Below are 21,485 nucleotides of genomic sequence, written 5' to 3'. Positions count from 1 at the left end.
ATTGACGTAACCCATACATCCTTCTTTAATCTGATCTCTTTCCTTGTACCCTCAGAGATAACCTGTCTTCTGAATTTTGTTTATCATCCTTTTGCTTTTCATTATAGTTTTGAGACATATTTCTACCATTTTACATTTTTATGGGGTACATATCTGATTTTTTTAAATTTTATGTAAGTGGAATCATACTGCTTATTACTAGAGTTAGCTACCATTTCAAATTTTGTACTTTAGTTGAAGTATCTAGAATATTTACACTGATTATGATGCTAATATATTTTCTTTGAGTCTTCAACATTATTTTAAATTTGTTATTTGTCTATCCATTCTTGTGTTTCTTGATCTATTTCCCAATTATTTTGAATTGATTATTCTCATTTATCTTTCCCTCTATTAGTTTAATACTTCTATTCTCTTTTCTAGTCTATAATGATTATCTTAGAAATGTAATTATGTGCAGGAAAACTCACTAAAGTGTGAAGTTCAATCTTTACTCTCCTTCTGAACAATATAAGAGCTTGGAATAACAAGTACATCCAGCTTCCTTTAATTTTATAGTAATTTTCATACATTTTACTTCTGTTGCAATATTTAACCCAAATGGCAATTTTATTTTTGTTTCATATAGATAAATAACAATACTGCTCAGTGTGTTTGCTTACCATTCCTTCTTGAATATGAGATTTTTCATCTGAGATCTTTTTCTTCTGCCTGAAGAACTACATCTAAGATATCATTTAGTAATTATCTATTGGTAATAAATGCTTAGTTTTTCTTTGTCCATAAATGTCTTTCTTTTTCTTATCACTGAAAGAATATATAATTCTAGGTTGATAGTTATTTTACTTTAGCACATTCTGTCTATTATTATACTGGCCTTCTAGTGCACATTGTTGCTGTTCAGAAGTCAGTTGTCCACCTGATTGCTCTCCATGAAGATGATCAGTCCTTCTTCTCTACAGCATTTAATACTTTTTCTTTTTCTCTGTTGCCTTTGTAATCTTACTGTGGTATATCCAGATATCAAGTTTTTCATATTTATTTGATCTTATTTTATTTTGATCTTAGGTTATTTAATTTTTTTTTTAATGTCTGATCTTATTTATTTGTCACTCTTAGAAAATCTCATTTTTGACTGGACTCAGACTTAGAGGTAGAAGCTCTCAGAGAGGACAGCCTCCGTCTCTTGGCAATCTGTTCCTGGCGTTTTTCTTTGGCCTCCTTCATTCTCTTGGCCAAAAGTTTAGCATATTCTGCAGCCTCTTCCTTGTTTTTCTTAGTGCGCTGTTTCTTCAAAGCAATACGCCAACGTTTGTGTTGGAGGACACGTGGAGTAACAAGACGCTGTATCTTGGGCGCTTTGGTTCTAGGTTTCTTACCTTCTTTGTTTAAGGGCTTTCTCACAACATACTGGCGGACGTCATCTTCTTTAGAGAGATTGAAGAGTTTGCGGATTCTGCTGGCTCTTTTGGGCCCCAGGCATCAAGGCACAGTAGTATCAGTGAGTCCAGGAATATCCTTCTCTCCTTTCTTTTACAATGACCAAGTTGAGAACACTGAGATTGGCATCCACGATGCAACCCCAAACAGATTTGCGCTTTCTCTCTCCTGTCCTCCTTGGTCTGTAGCAGGAATGCCCCTTACTCAGCAGCAGGCAGACACGGCCATGGGTCAAGACACCCTGCTTCATGGGGAAGCCTTGTTTGTCATTGCCACCACTGATTTGGACCACATAACCCTTCCATTCTTCATCGAGGGCGTCAGCATCAACTTCTGTGGCCATACGCTTCTCATAAAAGGTACGAAGTTTGCGTTCATCGTCCACTTCAATGAGTTTCTGGCAGCCAGTAGCTGGGAAAGAGATGTTCAGCTTCATCCTGAAGCAGCCTACCACCTCCGAGGCGCCACGAAAAAGAGGCCAGGTTATTTAATTTTTATGTTGGTGTCTTCTATCAATTCTGGAAAATTCTTAGCTATTATTTATTTATATATTTCCTTTACTCGTTTTTCTTTTTCCTTTCTTTCTGGAATCCAGAAGGTAAGTGAGCTTTCAAGCTCTATTCATATTTGGGTTCTAATGTGTTCCTAATTTTTGGTCTTTGAATTTGGTTTTCTTTAATTGGTTTAAGTTGTGACATAATTTTAGACATACAGCAAGATCCCAAGAATAGTAAAAGGATTTTCATGTACCTTCATCGAGATTTTTCCAGCTATTAACATTTTACCACATTTCCTTTGTCATCTGTCTCTTTCTGAAACATTTAAGGATAACTTGAGTCATAATGTCTCTGAATCATGAAATACTTTATATTTTTTCTAAAAACAAGATCATAATATTCATAACCACAGTATAACTCTAAAAATCATATAAATATAGATTTGATATTAGTAATTAATATACATGAATTGTGGTTTTTATCCATTGCTGTGATTACTCTAAAATGTAGTGGCTAGAAACAACAGATCTGTGGAGTGAAGTCCTCAATCAAAAGACATATACTGGCAAATTGGATAAAAACAAAACAAAACAAAAAACAGGATCCTCCCAACTATAATGTTGTGTACAAGAAACACACTTTAGATTTGAGGATATGTGTAGATTAAAAGTCAAAGATATTCCATGCAAATAGTAACCAAAAGGGAGTAGACAAAATGGATGATGTATCAGACAAAATAGACTATAAGTAAAAATTGTTAAGAGAGAGGAAGAAGGACATTATAGATTTATAAAAAGGTCAATTCACCAATAAGTTATAATAAGTATAAAGATAATGTGTAGCAAACATCAGAGTTCCTAAACATCTGAAGCAAACATTGACATAATTGAAGTGAGAAATAGAGAGCTCTACAATAATTTTAGGGGACATGAATACCGTACTTTCAATAATGAATAAAAAATGAGAGAGAAGATCAGTAAGGAAACAGGGGACTTGAATAACACTATAGTCCAATTGGATTTAATATAAATGTACAGAACACTTCACCCAACATTAGGAAAATACATATTTTTCACATGGGACATTCTCCAGAATAGAACATATGTTAGGTCACAAAATAAATTTGATAAATTTTTAAATATTAAAATAATGCAAAGTATCTTTCCCAATCCCAATGGAATTAGGCTAGATATCAATAGCAGAATGAAAACTGGAAAACCCACAAATATGTAGAAATTAAATGAAATTCTTTTAAACAACCAATGGGTCAAAAAAGAAATCACAAGGGATATTAGAAAATATCCCAAGACAAGTGAAAATTAAAACACAGCAGACCAAAATTTACTGAACACAGTAAAAACTGTGCTAACAGTGAACTTTATAGCTACAAATACTGTCATTAAGAAAGAATATCTCAAATCAATAATCTAGCTTTACATCTTAAAGAAGAAAAAGAAGATGAAACCAAAGCTAGCAAAAGGAAGGAAATAATAAAGATTAGAGCAAATATAAGCAAAACAGAGCAAATGAACAAAACCAAGAATGGGTTCTTTGGAAAGATGGAAAAAATTGACAAACTGTCAGCTACACTAAGAAAAAAGGAGAGAGGATGTAAATAACTAAATTCAGAAATGAAAGAAGGACATTGTTACCAATTTTATAGAAATGAAAAGGACTATAAGAGAGTACTATGAAAATTGTATGACAGGAAATTGCACAAACTTGATGAAATAGACAAATTAGAAACACACAACCTACCAAGACTAAATCATAAAGAAATTTTTAAAAATCTGTATAGACCTTAAAAGACTGAATCATTAATCAAACCCTCACGCTGAAAAAGAAAAGTCCAGGACTAGATGGCTTTGCTGGTGTATTCCAGCAAACATTTAAGAAAGAATGAACACTAATGCTTCCCAGACTCTTCCAAAAAGTTAAAAAGGAAGAAACTTCCAAATTCATCTTACAAAGTCAGAATTACCTTAATAGCAAAGTCAAAGGCACTGCAGAAAAAGAAAACTGCAGACCAATACCTCTAATGGATATTGTTGCAAAAGCTCTCAAGAAAATACCAGCAAACTGAATTCAGTAGTATGATTATAGGATTGTACACTATGACCAGCTAGGATTTATTTCTGGAATGCAAGGATGGTTCAACATACGAAAATCAATCAATGTAATAGATGAAGAAAATGAAGGAAAAAGAGTACATGATCATCTCAATTGACACAGAAATTTGACAAAATTAAATACTCTTCCATGATGTAAACATTCAATAAACTAGAAATAGAAGGACACTACCTTAGTAGAATAAAAGCCAAAATGAAAAACCCATGTTAACATCCTACAGTGATGAACGATTGAAAGCTTTTCTTTAATGTCAGGAACAAGACAAGGATGACAAGCTTTTCCACTTCAATTCAACATTATACTATACATCCTAGCCAGCGCAGTTAGGTGAGAAAAATAAGCATATTCAAATTGGAAAAATAAGAGTAAAATTATATTTGTTTACAGATTACATGATCTTATATATAAACATTTCTAAAGATGATGCACACATACACACACCTGTTAGAGCTAATAAGTAAATTCAGCAAAGTTGCAGGATACAATCCACATTAAAAAATCAGTTGTGGGGTGCCTGGGTGGCTCAGTGGGTTAAAGCCTCTGCCTTCGGCTCAGGTCATGATCCCAGCGTTCTGGGATCGAGCCCCGCATAGGGCTCTCTGCTCACCAGGGAGCCGGCTTCCCTTCCTCTCTCTCTGCCTGCCTTTCTGCCTACATGTAATCTCTTCTGTCATATAAATAAATAAAATCTTTAAAAAAAATCGGTTGCATTTCTATACACTGACAATGAATAATCAGAAAAGGTAATTTAAAAGCAATTTCAGGGCGCCTGGGTGGCTCAGTGGGTTAAGCCTCTGCCTTCGGCTCAGATCATGATCTCAGGGTCCTGGGATCGAGTCCCACATTGGGCTCTCTGCTCAGCGGGGAGCCTGCTTCCTCCTCTCTCTCTCTGCCTGTCTCTCTGCCTATTTGTGATCTCTCTCTATCAAATAAATAAATAAGATCTTTAAAAAAAATTAAAAAATAAAAATAAAAACAATTTCATTTATAATATTATCAAAAAGAATAAAATACTCAGTCATAAACTTAATCAAGGAGACAAAGGACTTGTACCTGGAAAACTAGAAGATATTGCTGAAAAAGATTAAGCAATATACAAACAAATGGAAATTCTTTGTTCATGTTATGTTGTATTTTATTTTTTAAAGATTTTGTTTATTTGACAGAGAGAGAGAGACAGCAAGAGAGGGAACACAAACTGGGGGAGTGGGAGGGAAGAAGCAGGCTTCCCTCTGAGCAGGGAGCCTGATGTGAGGCTCGATCCCAGGACTCTGGCATCATGACCTGAGCCGAAGGCAGATGCTTAATGACTGAGCCACCCAGGTGCTCCTATGTTATATTATTTAGATATCAGTACTACTCAAGTAAGTTTACAATTTCTGTGAAATACCTATCAACAATGATTTTGCAAAAATAGAAAAATATATCCTAAAATTAATGTGGAATCCCAAGGGACGATGAATAGTCAAAATAGTTTTGAAAAAAAAAAAATAGGAAGTCTCATTCTTCCTGATTTCAGAATTTATTATAATGCTACAGCAATCAAAACAGTGTGGTATTAGTATAAAGTGACATGTAGACCAGTAGACTAGAATGGAGAGTCCAGAAAGAAGCCCACACATACGGTCTAATGCTTTTCGACAAGAGTGCCATGACCATTCTCTGGGGAAATATACCCTTTTCAACTAATGATCTTTGGAAAACTGGATATCCATATGCAAAAGAATGTGGTGGGATTCTGATCTTACACCATATGCAAAAAAAAAAAAAAATTTGTATGGACCAAAGACCTAAATATAAGAGCTAAAACTATAAAACTCAAAGAAAACATAAAAGCTTCACAACATTGGATTTGTCAATGATTTCTTGAATATGACACCAAAAGCATAGCTAACAAATTAAAAAATAGGTACATTGACTACATTAAAAATTAAAATCTTTTGTGTATCAAAGAATACTATTAGCATAATTTGAAGCAAGGACCGAAGGTGGTATTTGTACAGCCATGTTCATAGCAGCATTAGTCACAATAGCAAAAGTAGAAGCAACCCAAGTTTCCATCAATGGATGAGCTAGTAAACAAAATGTAGTATGCACATAAAATGGAATATTACTCAGCCTTAGGATGAAAGGAAATTCTGACATATGTTACAGCATGGATGAATTTTAAAGACATTATGCCAAGTAAAACAAACCAGACATAAAAGAACATATGATTCCACTTATTAAAAAGTAGTCAGATTCATAGAGACAAAACTAAATGGTGATTGTCAGGGTCTTGGGGTGGAGGAAATGGAGAGTTATTGCTTAATGGGTGCAGTTTCAGTTTTGCAGATGAAAACAGTTCTGTAGGTGGTAGTGTTGGCAGCACAAAAATCTGAATGTACTTAATACCACTGAACTGTACACTTAGAATGGTTTAAATGGTAATTTTTACATTATGCCTATGATACCACAATTAAACAAATTGAATATAAACCAAATCAAACCAAAAGCAAAACACTTATGGGTCAGGCATCAGGAGTGACTTAGCTGGATGAGTTTGGATCAAAGTATCTATGTGTTTGGTGCCAAGCACATAATTAAAGCACATTTAAATAAATGCCAAGCAGTCATTTAAAGGCTCACTTGGGCTTGGTGATGCATTTCCAAAAAATACACATGCACCTATGTTCCTCACTACGTGGACCTCACCATCAAGTTGCTTGATGTCTTCATGATATGGTGGCTGACTTCCTCAGTGAGCAGTCTACGAGAGAGCAGAGGAAGCCATGGTGCCTTTTCAGTCTTACACATAGCATCCTTCTATTTCTACCACACGCTGTTTGTTAAAAGTGAGTCTGACTATAGCTGCTACTCAAGGAGAGAGGAATTAGGCTAGGGCAACATCAAAGATTTGTGGACATCTTTAAAGCCCCACGGATGTGATTCAAATTTTGCTCCTTGTCCCCGTGATTCCATTTATAGCAATAGTAAGTATAAGATCCCATGTCTTTTTAGTGTCCTTTACTCTTAGTCTTTGTCTTTCAGAAGAGTACAGCCAGTTTTTCTGTAGATTGCCTCTTGGTTTGGATGTCTGGTATTTCTTCATGGTTAGATTCAGTTATACATTTTGGGAGGAATATTACAAAGGTAATATTCTCACTGCACCACACAAGGGAGCCCATGATGTTGACTTTTCTCATGCTGGTGGTTTAATTTTAATTATTTGGTAAGTTGGTGACTGCTGGTTTCTTGATCATATAATTACTATAGTTTCATTTGAGATTTGTAAAATGACTTTGAAATCCCTGTTTTGTTTTGTTTTGGTTTTTTCTCTTTTTGATCAGGTTGATGCTTTGAGACTGGGAATATTGTCCTCCTACTATTCATTGAACTTGAACCCACTTGCTTTAGCATAAAATCTTTAAAATTTCTTGCCAGATCATTAATGCATTTTAAAAATGTTTCATTTTGTGTTTCAATATATTAGGTTGTCTTCAGCAGGAGAGTCAGTTAGGATCTGTTCCACCAATTGCTAGAAACCAATACAATGTTTCCTATTTTGATCCCCATTTTCACAGCTAATATTAAATCCTTTTCCTACTTCTCAAAGCTTTGGCTATTGTCCCTGGGCATTCTGGTTACTACTCACTTGTTAAAAATGGGATGTACTCTCCTCTCGTTATTCATACATTTTGGCTCCCCAACTTATCTTAAACACATTATGGATGGAGTTTATAGACTACTCTGAATGTTCTCCTAATAGTAACTCAGTAAGTTTGATCACTATTAAGTTTTAGTATATTCACATAGCCAAAAAAATGCCCAATAGTAACATTAAATAATGATAATTGTGTGCTTGCTATATTTCAACATTCCAGATGCATTTACAAGTATTAATTCATTTAATCTTCCTAATGTCTTATGAAGTGGATACCATTATTATCCCTGTTTTACTGATGAGAAAGCAAATAATGGCAAAGCTGTGAGTCAAATCCAGGCCACCTGTCTCCAGAGGCAGTACTATTATTGGACACTACTGCCAGGAAGAGGATTGCTTCCTGAAGAGCTGTGAGATATTTGTATACCTCTATCTGGATGTGAATTCTCCACGGCAAGAGAGGCTGGAGTTAGAAAGGAACATAAAAATCATTCCCCTTTTCCCCAAGCTGAAGAAACTGAAGCTTGAAAAAGTCAGCTTATTTACTATTAAGGGATAAAGATGAGGCAAAATTTAGGTCTCCAGATACCCAATCAATCCAGTTCACTTTCCATCATATCATACTGTAAATGTCTGGTAAAATGAAAATAAATACCCTACACTCAACTGTTTCACCAGGGACAATGATAGAACTCTACATTGTCAATTTCAAAGTTGAATTCTAAAATGAATATGCTAGATATGCTATACATTAATTAAACATGAACTGCTTTTGCTTGCTTTCTTAGAACATAAAAGGGCTTTGGGGGAATGATTTGGATGACCCATGCATTTTTGCACAGATAATCTGGTTAGTTCAAACTTTTTCTCTTTTCTTAAGCAAATATATTTGACATAATTTCTCACTTGCTTAAAAGTAATCTTTGTAAATGCAATTTTTGAACATGTTCTGGAAAAAGTCTTTCCTGGTTACCAAGTAAATAAAGTATGCAGCTATAAAGAGGAACAATTATGTACAAATATTTAAGTTATAGTATTTAATTTTGGCATGAGAAACTGATAAACTTACAGAGTGTGGTGGCAGTGTTCATTGACATCACACTTTGACTTCCATGGATTGATTGCCATTATTTTTTGTTATAATGATGTTTATAATATGTTGATTTTTATTATTTTAATACCGCCTCCATATTTAGAGGCTTCTTTATGATACTTAGAAAAGAGGGACAGTCAAAATCTTAAACAAATGAGCATATCATGTACTCTTATGGATCAGAAGGGGAACCAACCATTCAGAACACAGATGAGTCATAAACAATGCCAGACAGTGTATACCAGGTAGACTGGAGGTCTCACGTACGTTGTGGAGGTGTGAAGATGAAGATGCTCTTGCATTTTATTCTCTTATTTGTGTTGTGTTGATATTCTTGTGTTGATCTTTTCTTCTCATTATCAATCTCCTGCTGGCAACAAAAATATACTCAAATGGGAAATACATCATAAAAATACAGATTATAGACAGAATGGTGATCATTGTTATAGGTTTATTGGATTTTTATATCTTGTGGTGAAGGATATCTCAGTTTCCCTCTTTTTCCAGGCAGGGGGAAGAATTTACATCTACCTTTCCCTTACTTTTTTTTTTTTTTTTTTGAGATTTTACTTATTTATTTATTTATTTATTTGAGAGAGATAAAGTGTGTTTGCACACAAGTTGGGGGTGGGGCGGATGGAGAGAATCCCAAGTGGACTCCTCACTGAGCACAGACCCCAACGCTGAGTTCAATCCCATAAACTTGAGATCATGACCTGAGCCGAAACCAAGAGTCAGATGCTTAACTGACTGAGCCACTTAGGCACCCCTCCATTCCCTTACTCTTGGGTTGGGCCATGTGGCTGTTAGTATTAAGGAGATATGAGGAGAAGCGGTTGAATGAAACACTTCTAAGCATAAGCATTTAATTGCAAGATCCTCCAGAGTTTCCTTTCTTGCTAAGGTGACTGAAAAGGCCTTTTAATCTAGGTAGTTTAGTCACAAGATAAGGAATCCTCCATAAGCTTGGAAATCTGAGTGATTTGTAAAGCAGTCCCACGTGGAATTTCCACATGGGATATATAGCATTAGTGAGAAATTATCTTCAGCTTTGGTAGGGCACTGAGATTTGGGGTTTGTTTGTAGCAATGCCCTGGCTAATACACGTTCTATAGAGTGGTTAACAAATAATGTTTGTACAAAAGAATTAAACTCCTGCTTAAAATTACTTAAATAATTTTGAAGTTCATTAAAAAACATAGATAACATAATAATCCTTCTAGGTTTTATCTTGAGTTTTACTATATCCTTATTATCAATTCAATTAGCACATTTCCCCTCCTAAATGAAGTACATACCCTAACACTGATAGTCCAATCTTCACATTTGGTGTTCTCACTATGAAGCTTGTGACCCTAATTCTAAAATATTATGATCATTGTCTCAAGGATTTTGTAAGTAAAAAATCAACTGTTCCTTCTCTTTCTCCATTCTCCTTTTCCTCATAAATGAATGCCTTTAATCTGCCTGAGTAACTGCTTCTTTCCCTTTTTTTCTGGACTTTCAAGAACATGCCTTAATAGATTAAAAAAAAAAAAAAAAAGCCAAAGTCCTCATCTGGAGAACCAGACACAATTTAAAATTCTTTTTTTTTTTCGGGACACCCTCCTCTCTCCCTCTTTGCCTGCCTCTCTGCCTACTTGTAATCTCTCTCTGTCAAATAAATAAAATAAAATAAAATAAATAAATTTTAAAAATAGAATTTTTTTTTAAGATTTTATTTGTTTGACACACAGAGAGGGAGATCACAAGTAGGCAGAGAGGCAGGCAGAGAGAGAGAGGGGGAAGCAGGCTCCCCGCCGAGCAGAGAGCCTGATGCAGGGCTCAATCCCAGCCACCCTGAGATCATGACCTGAGGCTTAACCCACTGAGCCACCCAGGCACCCCTGTGTTTTATAATTCTGATAGGTCTGTAAAAAGCAACAAGATGTGATTTTGAAGGACTCTCCCCTCCTCATTTGAGAATAAGAGTTCATTGCCAAGTATATAACACGATCCATAAAGATTGGAAATTCAGGGATTTGTTTCTATCCCTGTGGTAGTTCATTCCTTTGAGTCTCAGAAGCACTGTGAGCCCTAAACTAGACTTATGGAATCTGACAGAAAGAAACAAAACAACTGAAATAATGTGGGCTTCAATAGTGTCAAGCTTCATTTTTTGGTAGGATTTTTGAACTTTTAAGAAATGCCAACCCAGTGGTTGGTGTTTTGTAAACAAAAAAAGAGTCACAAACAATAGTCTATGAAATATATTGACTTACTGTAATTCAGTAAATTATTTTAAAGACACTGTATCCTAAATAATATCCTACCCTGAGAGAAGGAAGGTGAAATATACAAAGATTAAACATGTTACTGTGCTTACAGAATAGTAAAGAAAAAGAACATATACAGAAATTATTATTGTATAAGAGAAGATATATTAGGAATGAAGTTCTATGATAATAAAATACAAAAAAAGTTTAATTAAAATAAAAAAGTCAAGCTGAGGGCTAAGTGACTTTGTATGGATCAGGTAGCTTTGGAAGACTGGACTTTTCATACAAATAAATAAAGAAGTTAAAGAATACATTGTGTGTAAAGCACATAAACCAGAAAGGATTGGATATGGCCTGGGGATGGTGAATTGTTAGAGGTTGGGGAGGCTGGCGAATTGAATAGATGTGTCTGTGTGGAGATGGATAAACCCAGAGATATAGATTGGAAGCTCTTAACACATGAGTTTACTTTGAGGCCAAATGAGAGAAGCGCATTATAAATTTAGAATGGAGAACGAAAGTGATGTAAAGGCCCTTTAATTTTTGGAAAATAAGTTTTATGAAGATACAGTATATTAATAAGGATATGTAAATTCTCACTGGCCTTAAGTCTCCCTACCAAGACATTTTTGCATCAGGGAGTAGTGAGTGGGACCTGATGAATTGGGACAAGCCCTCAGAGAGCTCTGGTGAGCAAGGTGGGTGGCTTCCTCAGAGCACATTTACCATCTTCTTTTCTTACTTTTATTACTGGTGAGCATGGTAGAGCAGGGTACAATCAGCAGTTGTTCCCAGAGTGGTCTCACTGGGACTCAGATGGAAGCAGACAATCAATTCTAAGCTAGTGCTGCCATTTATTAATCATATGACCCTGGTGCAGTCAGTCTCTAAGCCTATTAAAGTCCCTGCCTTGCCCTGCTCAAAAAGCACTATAACAATATACCCTGTGTGAGCAAGTTATGTCCACAGGTGACTCATCAAGACATTATGGGGAAACTGCTAAAGAACAAGTCAGAGTAGTCCTCCTTTGTACTAACCAGTGATTGCCAAATACATCCCATTAGCCCAGCCTTCAAAAACAGACTGGTAAGCCCCATCTCCCCCCTAAAAAACAATTTAAAAGCTATTATTTGCTTTCCCCCAAGAGATTAGTATTAAGAAAATTATACAGTACCAGTGACAACCATGGATAGGGAAAATGTAACTCCTATTCTAAAATATATGTATATGCCAGTTGGTGTGTTTGTTTGTTTTTTGAAGTCAAACAGAAGGGGCTCATTGAATAGGCAAAAGCAGAGAAAAGAAAACAACCAGGGAAGTGGAAATGTCAATGAAATAAAAATTTCAGCAGAAAACAAGGCCTCAGCGTCACAACAGAAGCCCAGAGAATTTGCAAAATTGCTGAAGAAAACATTGATCTTTCTGTAGGGCTCTGGCTAGTAGGGTGGAGTAAACTTTATTTAAATCTCAGATCTCAAAGATGACCTCATCTGACAGGGGGATTCATTCTGCCTTGGGGAGCTCAAAATTGCTAGAAGATGGAAGGAAGGAAGCCCCAGTGCTATGCAACCAGTACTACGTTTGTGAGTTTGGAGGATTAAATCTGGCACTACTCAGCAAACATTATAGCTGAGTTCTCTGAATGGCAGGCTAACAAGCAACCCAATCTACCCTCTCCGATTAGGAAAGGGAAAATAGCCCATGGGTTTGCAGACTCTTCGAGAAAGCTCCAGTCATGTCAGCTTAGGATGATTTCTGTATGTTTTGTTTGGAGAGGTGCAATCCTAGTACTCCAGGGCAATTCTGAGGGTCTCTAATTTTCCTTTTTCTCCCTTTTTTAAAAATTTCCTTATAATCTTCCTGTCAAGTCATCTCTCGGACTTGTAATACAACTGGCTTCTTAGTAGGACTGTTCCCAGTAAATTCACTTCAGCTTTCAGCACTCCCGCCATGGCTGCTTCTGTCGGCAGGGCTTAGCCTCTACTGCTCGTGATGCCCAGTTCACCCACTGACCAACTCACAGATAACAGGAAACTCTTGACTCTGTCTTCCCAGAGCTGCCACAGGAGCTGCTCTGCCCGTCTGCTGTCTTCCTTTGGCCTTCCAGTTTAGGTTTTGTTTTACTGTTTGCTTCACATTTTGTAGGACATACTGATCTTGGTTAGTTGGCTGGTTGGTTCTCCACTGCCACACTGAACTTTCTCATTCTTCACATTCCCAATCCACTAATTACTTTATAGCTTTTACAATTTCTTAACCACTTCCTGTTCTGTAGGAGTTGAGGCAGAATGGGAGATTTTTTTTTTTTAAGATTTTATTTATTTATTCGACAGAGAAAGGGATCACAAGTAGGCAGAAAGCAGGCGGGGGTGGGGGGTGCAGGAAGCAGACTCCCTGCTGAGCAGAAAACCTGACACAGGGCTGGATCCCAGGACCCTGAGATCATGACCCGAGCTGAAGGCAGAGGCTTAACCCACTGAGCCACCCAGGTGCCCCCAGAATGGGAGATATTAAAAGAGAATTTTAATTGGTTTTTAATTACTGATTTCAGTAATGCCATATGATGTAGGAGTTTTTGACCTATTTGTGGAGTGGTTGTTTTTTTTCCCCCTTTTGGAAAGAAAACATTGCCGCCATTGTTAGGACCCCCCAGACAAACCTAAATGGTCATTTAGTTTGGAGCAGTGGACTTCCAGGTTCTGCTACATCTTAGATGAGTTACTTACATTAAGGTAGTGAACACCTATAACTTCTGGGTTTTTTCTATAACATCTGAATCTTAGAATTGTTCAGATGTAATGAGATAATCTGAAGTGAAAGCAACCTTGTTGAGACACTCTAGCCATTACTATGGCCACTCCTTGTACTCACACTACTGTTACCGTTTTACTATTTGGCGTCTATGCTACTGCTCCTTCTCAAAGGTTCCCATTTGCTATGGGAGTGCTTTTTAGCATCCATTTGCTGTGTCTTAAATATGCTGCAAAAGGTAAGTGTGCTTGGCTTTGACTGTAAAGACAGGCATACAAGTTGCAAAAGGCTAGAACCGTGTGGCTCGTCCTACACATGACACAGTCTGTTCATGTCAGTGTGTTTCTTTATAGATTCTGTATATATAATAAATGTATGCACACACACGTGCATGCATGTATTTGTGTTTTTGTTCTTATTTTTATTTTTTATGTGAGGGATGATCTAAGGAGTGGACAGTATTGGGCTAAAGGTACCAAAGATTTGGAGGATGTAATCATTCTACTGTACTGTCAGAAAGAGGACAATTGGTTTTCTTTTAATTTGTTAAAACATGAAGATAAATGAAAATTAAAATCAAACAACATAACATTTTAGAGAATAATTATAAACTACCTGTCAGAAGAATTTAGTTGCCTCATTCATGAGTTAATTAAGTAATTATTATTGGATTTAATGTGTAAATAATAGTGTGTTTCAGATTTTCATTAGGCTCATAGGATTCTCTGGATCATATGAGCTGCTTACTAAATGTTCCTTAAGTGAAGGTCTACCTTATGAAAATGCATTGGCCATTTCTTAGAGCAATGAAACAAATGGGCAGTCTTGAGGTTGTGATTTTAAGTTTTATTAATTTAAATTTTATGTCAAGATAATTAGCATGGAAAAATGCTATACTGCCTCATAAAAGATCTGGAGCAATGGTAGAGGTAGACTCACATGTTAAATGGATTATATATTGTGTTTTTTTTACAAAGTATCATCTGGACTGGATTTATGAAAAGTTTCCTTGCCTTCTCATAGAAACCAGCCTTCCCATCTTTATGTTTGAGAATTATAAATGACTGTCATCCTTCTAGTGGAGTTTTGCAGGTATCATTTTGTGCTTTAGATATAATCCAGGGTACTGCTCACTCCGTCTTGCCTTAAGCTCAGGCATTTCACATCTGCATTTCTATTATTGTGAAGCCCTCTGTTTAGAGTACATGTTTCTACATCTTGGCCTCATTTTATTTAAATACTCTGCTGTGGTTGATTAACCACAAGCTATATAAGCAGTAAAAAAGAAAGAAAGAAAGAACTTCATACAGAATTATTGTCAATAGAAGGTGACACAGGCTGAAGTAATAATAAAAGTTAAATGGAGAATATATCAAGTTAATGTATGGCATAATCCCAATCTCCATGGAAGGATTGGTTTATTGTGATGTTAGGGGAAGCAAGCAGAGCCTTAAAAGGCTAGTTATTTTTGAATTCCTGAAGGGCAAAGTAACCTTTACATAAATGCAGCCTACTAAGAGTCTAAAATGAAATTTTAGTATGTCTGTATAATTTTCTTTGTAATGATGTTATAACATACCACATTTTTTGTAGTAAATACATCCAAGTATAAATTCAGGAATAAAATATGTCATTTTCTGCAATAGGGAGCTAGTAGGAAATAAAGTATGTTGCAAAGCATTACTTAATAAGCCACCTCCAGAGACAGGAAGCAGTTCTAAGTCATCAACACTGATTATGTCAGTCACTTCCCAAAAACTCACTGAATATTAGAACTGCCAGTATACCAGTTAAACCTCAAAAAGGTAGTGATAGGTAAATAAAAGAATATATTATTTTACTCACTGGGGTGCAAACATAAGGAAACTATTGTCTTACTAGAGCAGCCACAATAAGGTATAAGGGAAGTGAGCAATGGTAGAGGTAGACTCACATGTTAAATGGATTATATATTGTGTTTTTTTTACAAAGTATCATCTGGACTGGATTTATGAAAAGTTTCCTTGCCTTCTCATAGAAACCAGCCTTCCCATCTTTATGTTTGAGAATTATAAATGACTGTCATCCTTCTAGTGGAGTTTCGCAGGTATCATTTTGTGCTTTAGATATAATCCAGGGTACTGCTCACTCTGGTGTTAGGTGTTAGGACTGATCTGCTAATATTTTGAGTGTGATAGATTTCAGGGTAACCAAGCAGTCCCGTGACAGATCGCCACCTACCCTTCTGGAGTGAGATGGAAAGATAGAATGCCTGTAGTGTTCTCAGGTTCTAGGCTTCGGTAATGGCGGCAGCAGTGGGATAGGCTGTCTCTGAAGCAAACCCGTGCTTGCACTGCCTTTTCTCCATTTCCAAAGTTCTCATGAGACAATCCTGAAGATAATCTAGGCTGAGCCTTGCTCCGTTGAGTTAACACATTCTACAGTTGTGTCCCAGAAACTGTGTGTTCTCAGTGCATTTGGTCATTCACTGATACGGAAACTCACAAAGACCTAGTCCATAAATCAGAAATGCTAATTCGTGAATCAGAATTCTTTCCAATGATTAGAATGCTTATGAACCCTGCCAAGAGCCAACTGCTCTCTCCTAGTAACAAGCTGCGAAGGAAACTGAATTGACCATGAGCCAGTTACTTTGATGGTATAAAAAAAGGTATAAGTATAGTTTAAAGATGGGGTGCCTGGGTGGCTCAGTGGGTTAAGCCTCTGCCTTGGCTCAGGTCATGATCTCAGGGTCCTGAGATCAAGTCCCGCATCAGGCTCTCTGCTTGGCAGGGAGCCTGTTTCCTCCTTTCTCTCTCTGCCTGCCTCTCTGCCTACTTGTGATCTCTCTCTGTGTCAAATAAATAAATAAAATCTTAAAAAAAAAAAAGAATAGTTTAAAGACAAAATTTTGTGATAAATTATTCCCAGTTCACTATGGAGAAGCAGACTCATCACCACCCCTAACTCTTATATCTTGTCCCTTGAACAGCACTGAATGCTGGGCAAGAGGGCTCACCTGGGTATCCTGGATCAGTTTTTCTACCGGATCCTTTCTGTTTGCATATATCACACTTGGATAGGTTAGCATCAAAATTTGTTAGAGAAAGCTTTTTTCTTCCACTTTCTCAATCAGCACAATTCTCTAAGTTCTTGAAGTTTTTATTGCTCAGATCTCAATTTACAAAGTATTTAAGACTCCAGACTCACCCACCCCACTCTCCTCACAAGTGATATGTGTGCCATAGAGCAAATGTCCCAACATCTTGGCTTGATTTCACTCATCTCAAAAGTGATAACAGCCAATAAATACCAGCAAAAATAACAGAGTTCTGGATATACTTACTAATGGAAGGGCAGACCTTTCCCTGGGCCTCTCACTTTGAGAAGAGTATGTTAGCATGGAGTTTCCCTGGGAGTCCATGGAGATTTTACTGACAAAAAATAAAAATGCTAATAGGTACCGTTTATGAGAGATCTGCCATGGGCCAATGAATAGTACTAGGAAATTTGCCTACAGTATCTAATTTGATCTTGACAACAATGGAATGTTACAGACATTATTAAAACCATTTAAAAATTAAATAACTAAAGTTCAGATAAATTGAAATTAATTGAAAGTGATTGAATTCTGTAAGTTCAGAGATCCAGTACTTGACTGGTCTGTCTAGCTTTAAAGTCTGATATTCTAACTGATCTGCACGCTGCCTGCAAGATAGTTACTAACCAGCTTTGGAGCATGGCTTCATGCTGCAATCTTGAAATTACCTTGAGTCTGCCTTGTTCTATCCACTCTTAACTGAGAACTTGATCATGGTCTTTATTAAGTATTATTTTCACTAATGAGACTACCTAGGGTCTTTTGAAATACTCATAGTGCTTAGTATGTTTTCCTTCATACCAGTTACCATTGATTATTTTGTACTGGCAACCAATATCCTCACATTGTCTGTCTAGATGATTGCCTTCTAAGACTTTGGTCTGTAATGATAGACTGTATACCATGATCTTTACTGACCTTGAACTATTTCATAACTATGATGTCAGGCACGGTGAAATAACTGAGCCCCTTCCCTCCTATCAAGTAGCTACTATTAGTAGGTCCAGATATCATACCAGCAGGAAGAAACAATTAAAGAATTAGACTTTATTTTGGTTTAGAGATTAATTTTTTTTTATGTGCTGTAGGCTTGACTGTAGGATAAACGCATTTCACATCTTTTCCTTTATTCTAATTTAAATATGAAATATGATTATATAAACGACCTACTCACGATCTATAATGATTGATCACTGTGGGCTTTCATAAATAAGCGAGATGCTGAGTTGTGTCCAATTCTCACCGCAGTGACTGTAATGCAGTCCTTTTTTCTCCCATCAACCAACCACAGTTGGAAAACACTAAATTGAAAGATGGGATATAAACCTAGAAGCTAGGTTTTGGAACTTCAAATAAGGGAATATAAGTGTGCCATTTGTTGGCAAGATTGGTACCCAGGGTTTCTTATTTATATAAACTTATTTGTATAAATTATGTTCACTACTAAACGTAACTTTAATATGTGTTATAATGTATGCTACATTAAAACAGTTCTCTAATTTAAAATCTCTTCTCGAATTTAAACAAATGCCTGTTCTTTCATAGAATACAGCAATGATTCTTCCTTTTTAAAGATTAGGAAGCCTTTTAAAATGTTGAATACTTCCTCTCAAGACCAGTGATCTTTCATTAATTAATTCATTGTATGCATATGTATTAAGTATAGTTTCCAGTAGTTTTTGTTTGGGAAAGCACATTAGGACACAAAATCTGCCCTTAATTCAATAGTGCTTTAAATGGTTTTATTCTGCTGGTCACCCCAACTATTATATATTGTTGAAAGGTACTAAGCCTCTTATCTGCCAAAAAGATAAACTTCCTTCTATACCAGTATAATAAACTTATGGAGTCACAGATCTTTTATCATATCTCTTTGCCCCATGTCTCTCTTCTTTAATCATGTCTAGGGTTCCCATTATGCAATGGGTTTGTGGTCTTGGAATTATAGTAAATACTGTATCCTGACTATGTTGTGAGAATATAGGAGAAATCACTCAAGATGGGTCCATGCATACATTAAATGTTACCTGATTTAATCACTGTAAATAATTCTTGCACAAAGGATCTTGAAAAGTAGTTAGAATGCTTGTTTCAAATTTAGTTTTGTTTGTTTTTGGCATTATTATATGACAATATTGCAATATTGTCATATAATATTATATGACATATACTATATATTGCCATATATAGTATATGTCATATATATGTCATATGTCATATATAATATAATAATATATGACAATATTATATGATTGTCCTTGATCCTAGAAACATGTGATCAGATACAGCAAGGTTGAATTTAGAAAATATTAAAGATGATGGTGAATAGGACCTATTAGTTGGAATAAAACATGCCCGGCACAATTCTATAAATCCAGTTCATCCCAACACTATAGCAAAAATATTTCTAATTGCATATATATTACTGAAATTTGGGGTTTCCTAAGGATATATTTTTCACTGTTGTAAAAGGGAAACATTTTTCTCATTTTTATAATGAACTTTATGGTACACTGAAGACATTTAATATGTGTTCACATGTCTGAATAAAGGTGTTTATTTATTAAAACTTGTTTAAATGTAAGGAAAAGAGATCTACTCCAGCTAGCTCAAGAAAATGAGTGTTATTATAAAAACATAAGGGGAACATATGGGAGAAAAGATTTCATGGGAGCTATTAAGTTCTAAACCTGTCAGGAATGAAGACCACAGAGTCATTCCAGGATTGAAAGCAGCTCTCAAGCTTACCACAACCCAGTTAGAAAACATTTATCTTTTCTTTTGTGCTTCACTATTAATATAATGCTACTAAAAATAACACTTGCTTCCTTTCCCTCCACTATTGACTTTGACTAACCCATGCCCATGATTTTGACTCCCTGCGAAATTTCTTACCCCAATTTATGGTATCATTTATTTTCACCTGCACCGATACTGGAGAAGTTTCTGTCATATTGCCTACTTCAGACGAAATCACATCAGATTTTCTTATTTAAATCTTCCTACTGAGTGCAAGTCTTTTAGGCAAGAGGCAAACGTTAACTACTCATTCACGTACTGGATCACCTTGAGTTAGAGACCCTCCCCTTACACAGTCAGCTATAGCCCTATAGGAAATTGAGGCGTGTGAGGATTTCTTTCCATGGTGACTTTCTCGAGGCCAGTTTTCTTTAGAAGGTGATGTGAGTGGTACATATCTGTAATACCCCTAATTTAATATAATTTCAGTGCAAAGAAGGTGTCAGAAGGAACTTCTATGAAGCCTCTGAAATCTCTTTGAAAAATAATAATCTAAATAGGATTGTGTTAAAGACAATATTTTGGTGCCTTTTTTTATGGTTCTGTTAACTCTTATCCCTATAGAATAGTGTGATTTTGTTGTCAGAATAATTTCTGTTTTAACTTGTATCATCTTGAACCCAAACTAAGCCTCATTCAGCCAAGTTTTGTCCATTTCAAAATAGGAGTTAACAGATTTTGAGGGATTCTTTCTTACTTCTATTTCCATGTTATTTCCCCATCTCCTGCTCCTCCTTTCAAAATACTGGATCTAAAATGGGATTTTCCCTCTCCATCCATGTGGTTCTCTGAATACTCTGCATTTTTTCACTCTAGTTCCTTTCATTTCACTCTGGCCTCTCTTAGGTTAACTGCCTTTATGTGTATCCTGATGCTCCTCATCATGGACAAACATCAAAAGCCATGTTTTTTCCAGAACAACTTGCTAACTCACAGTGAAAGTAGAACTCTGTGTCCTTTGTGCCATTTTTTTTTAATACCAAATCACCCCTATAATTTTAATCATTACATTTTTCATTTCATTAGAGTTGATCTACTAGAAACACTCTTTTTGGTTATAAATGACAGTCCAACAGGTATAGAATAACAACAGTGAAGTTTATGCGTTAGTTATATAACTAGAAATTTCAGTGATGAATTAACCCAGATTCTCAAAAATGGCACCAAGAAGCTATTTCTTAGCATCTGTCTAGTTTTCATTTTCTAGCGCTGGCTCCCTCCTGATGCATCCTTTTACCTCAGCATCTCCAGGCTTATAGCCTCATGTTCTAGTTTCTCTTCTCTAATAGTTTCAACCAGAATCCCAGAATTAATATCTCTTTTTAGCTTCTCTTGCATTACATATCAAAAAATATTATTGGGGCAAAGAGTTGGATAACACTGATTTATAGAGGCTGTTTGTCTCTTAAATCAAGAAGAAAGGATTATTTTCACCAACACTACTTTGTTTTGTTTTTATTTTTAATCCTTTTTTAATTGCTCATTATAACACATACCCTACCCAATGTCCATCATCCAGTTACCCCATCCTCCTACCTCCTCCCCTCCAGCAACCCTCAATTTGTTTCCTAAGATTAAGTGTGTCTTATGATTTGTCACCCACCAATACTACTTTGACTGGGAATAGAGAAAGGATGGTTCCAAAAAGAAAATCACCATTCTATTCTTAGAAGAAGAGAATGAAGAGGAAAGGTTATTTGTCTATAATGAATACAGCATGAATTGTGCTGCATGTTTTAAGCTTTCCATTGCATCAATTATGCAACCAAAAAAAAAAAAAAGGTTTAGATGCTCA

At 36.0% G+C, this 21,485-nt stretch overlaps 1 protein-coding gene and 1 pseudogene across 2 annotated transcripts in view; one reads left to right on the top strand and one right to left on the bottom strand.

The window, feature by feature from the left end:
• The window catches only part of LINGO2 (leucine rich repeat and Ig domain containing 2), a 688,323-nt gene that overhangs the window by 9,150 nt on the left and 657,688 nt on the right, over positions 1-21,485 (top strand). The gene's annotated exons all lie outside the window — the stretch shown is intronic.
• Positions 1,078-1,914, bottom strand: LOC116869303 (annotated as a pseudogene).

The sequence above is a fragment of the Lontra canadensis genome, unplaced genomic scaffold (genome assembly GCF_010015895.1).
Source record: "Lontra canadensis isolate GAN:19392208 unplaced genomic scaffold, GSC_riverotter_1.0 scaffold19, whole genome shotgun sequence".
Classification (NCBI taxonomy): Eukaryota; Metazoa; Chordata; class Mammalia; order Carnivora; family Mustelidae; genus Lontra; species Lontra canadensis.
Note: the sequence above shows the minus strand (reverse complement) of the source record. Positions and strands in the feature narration are given on the sequence as shown.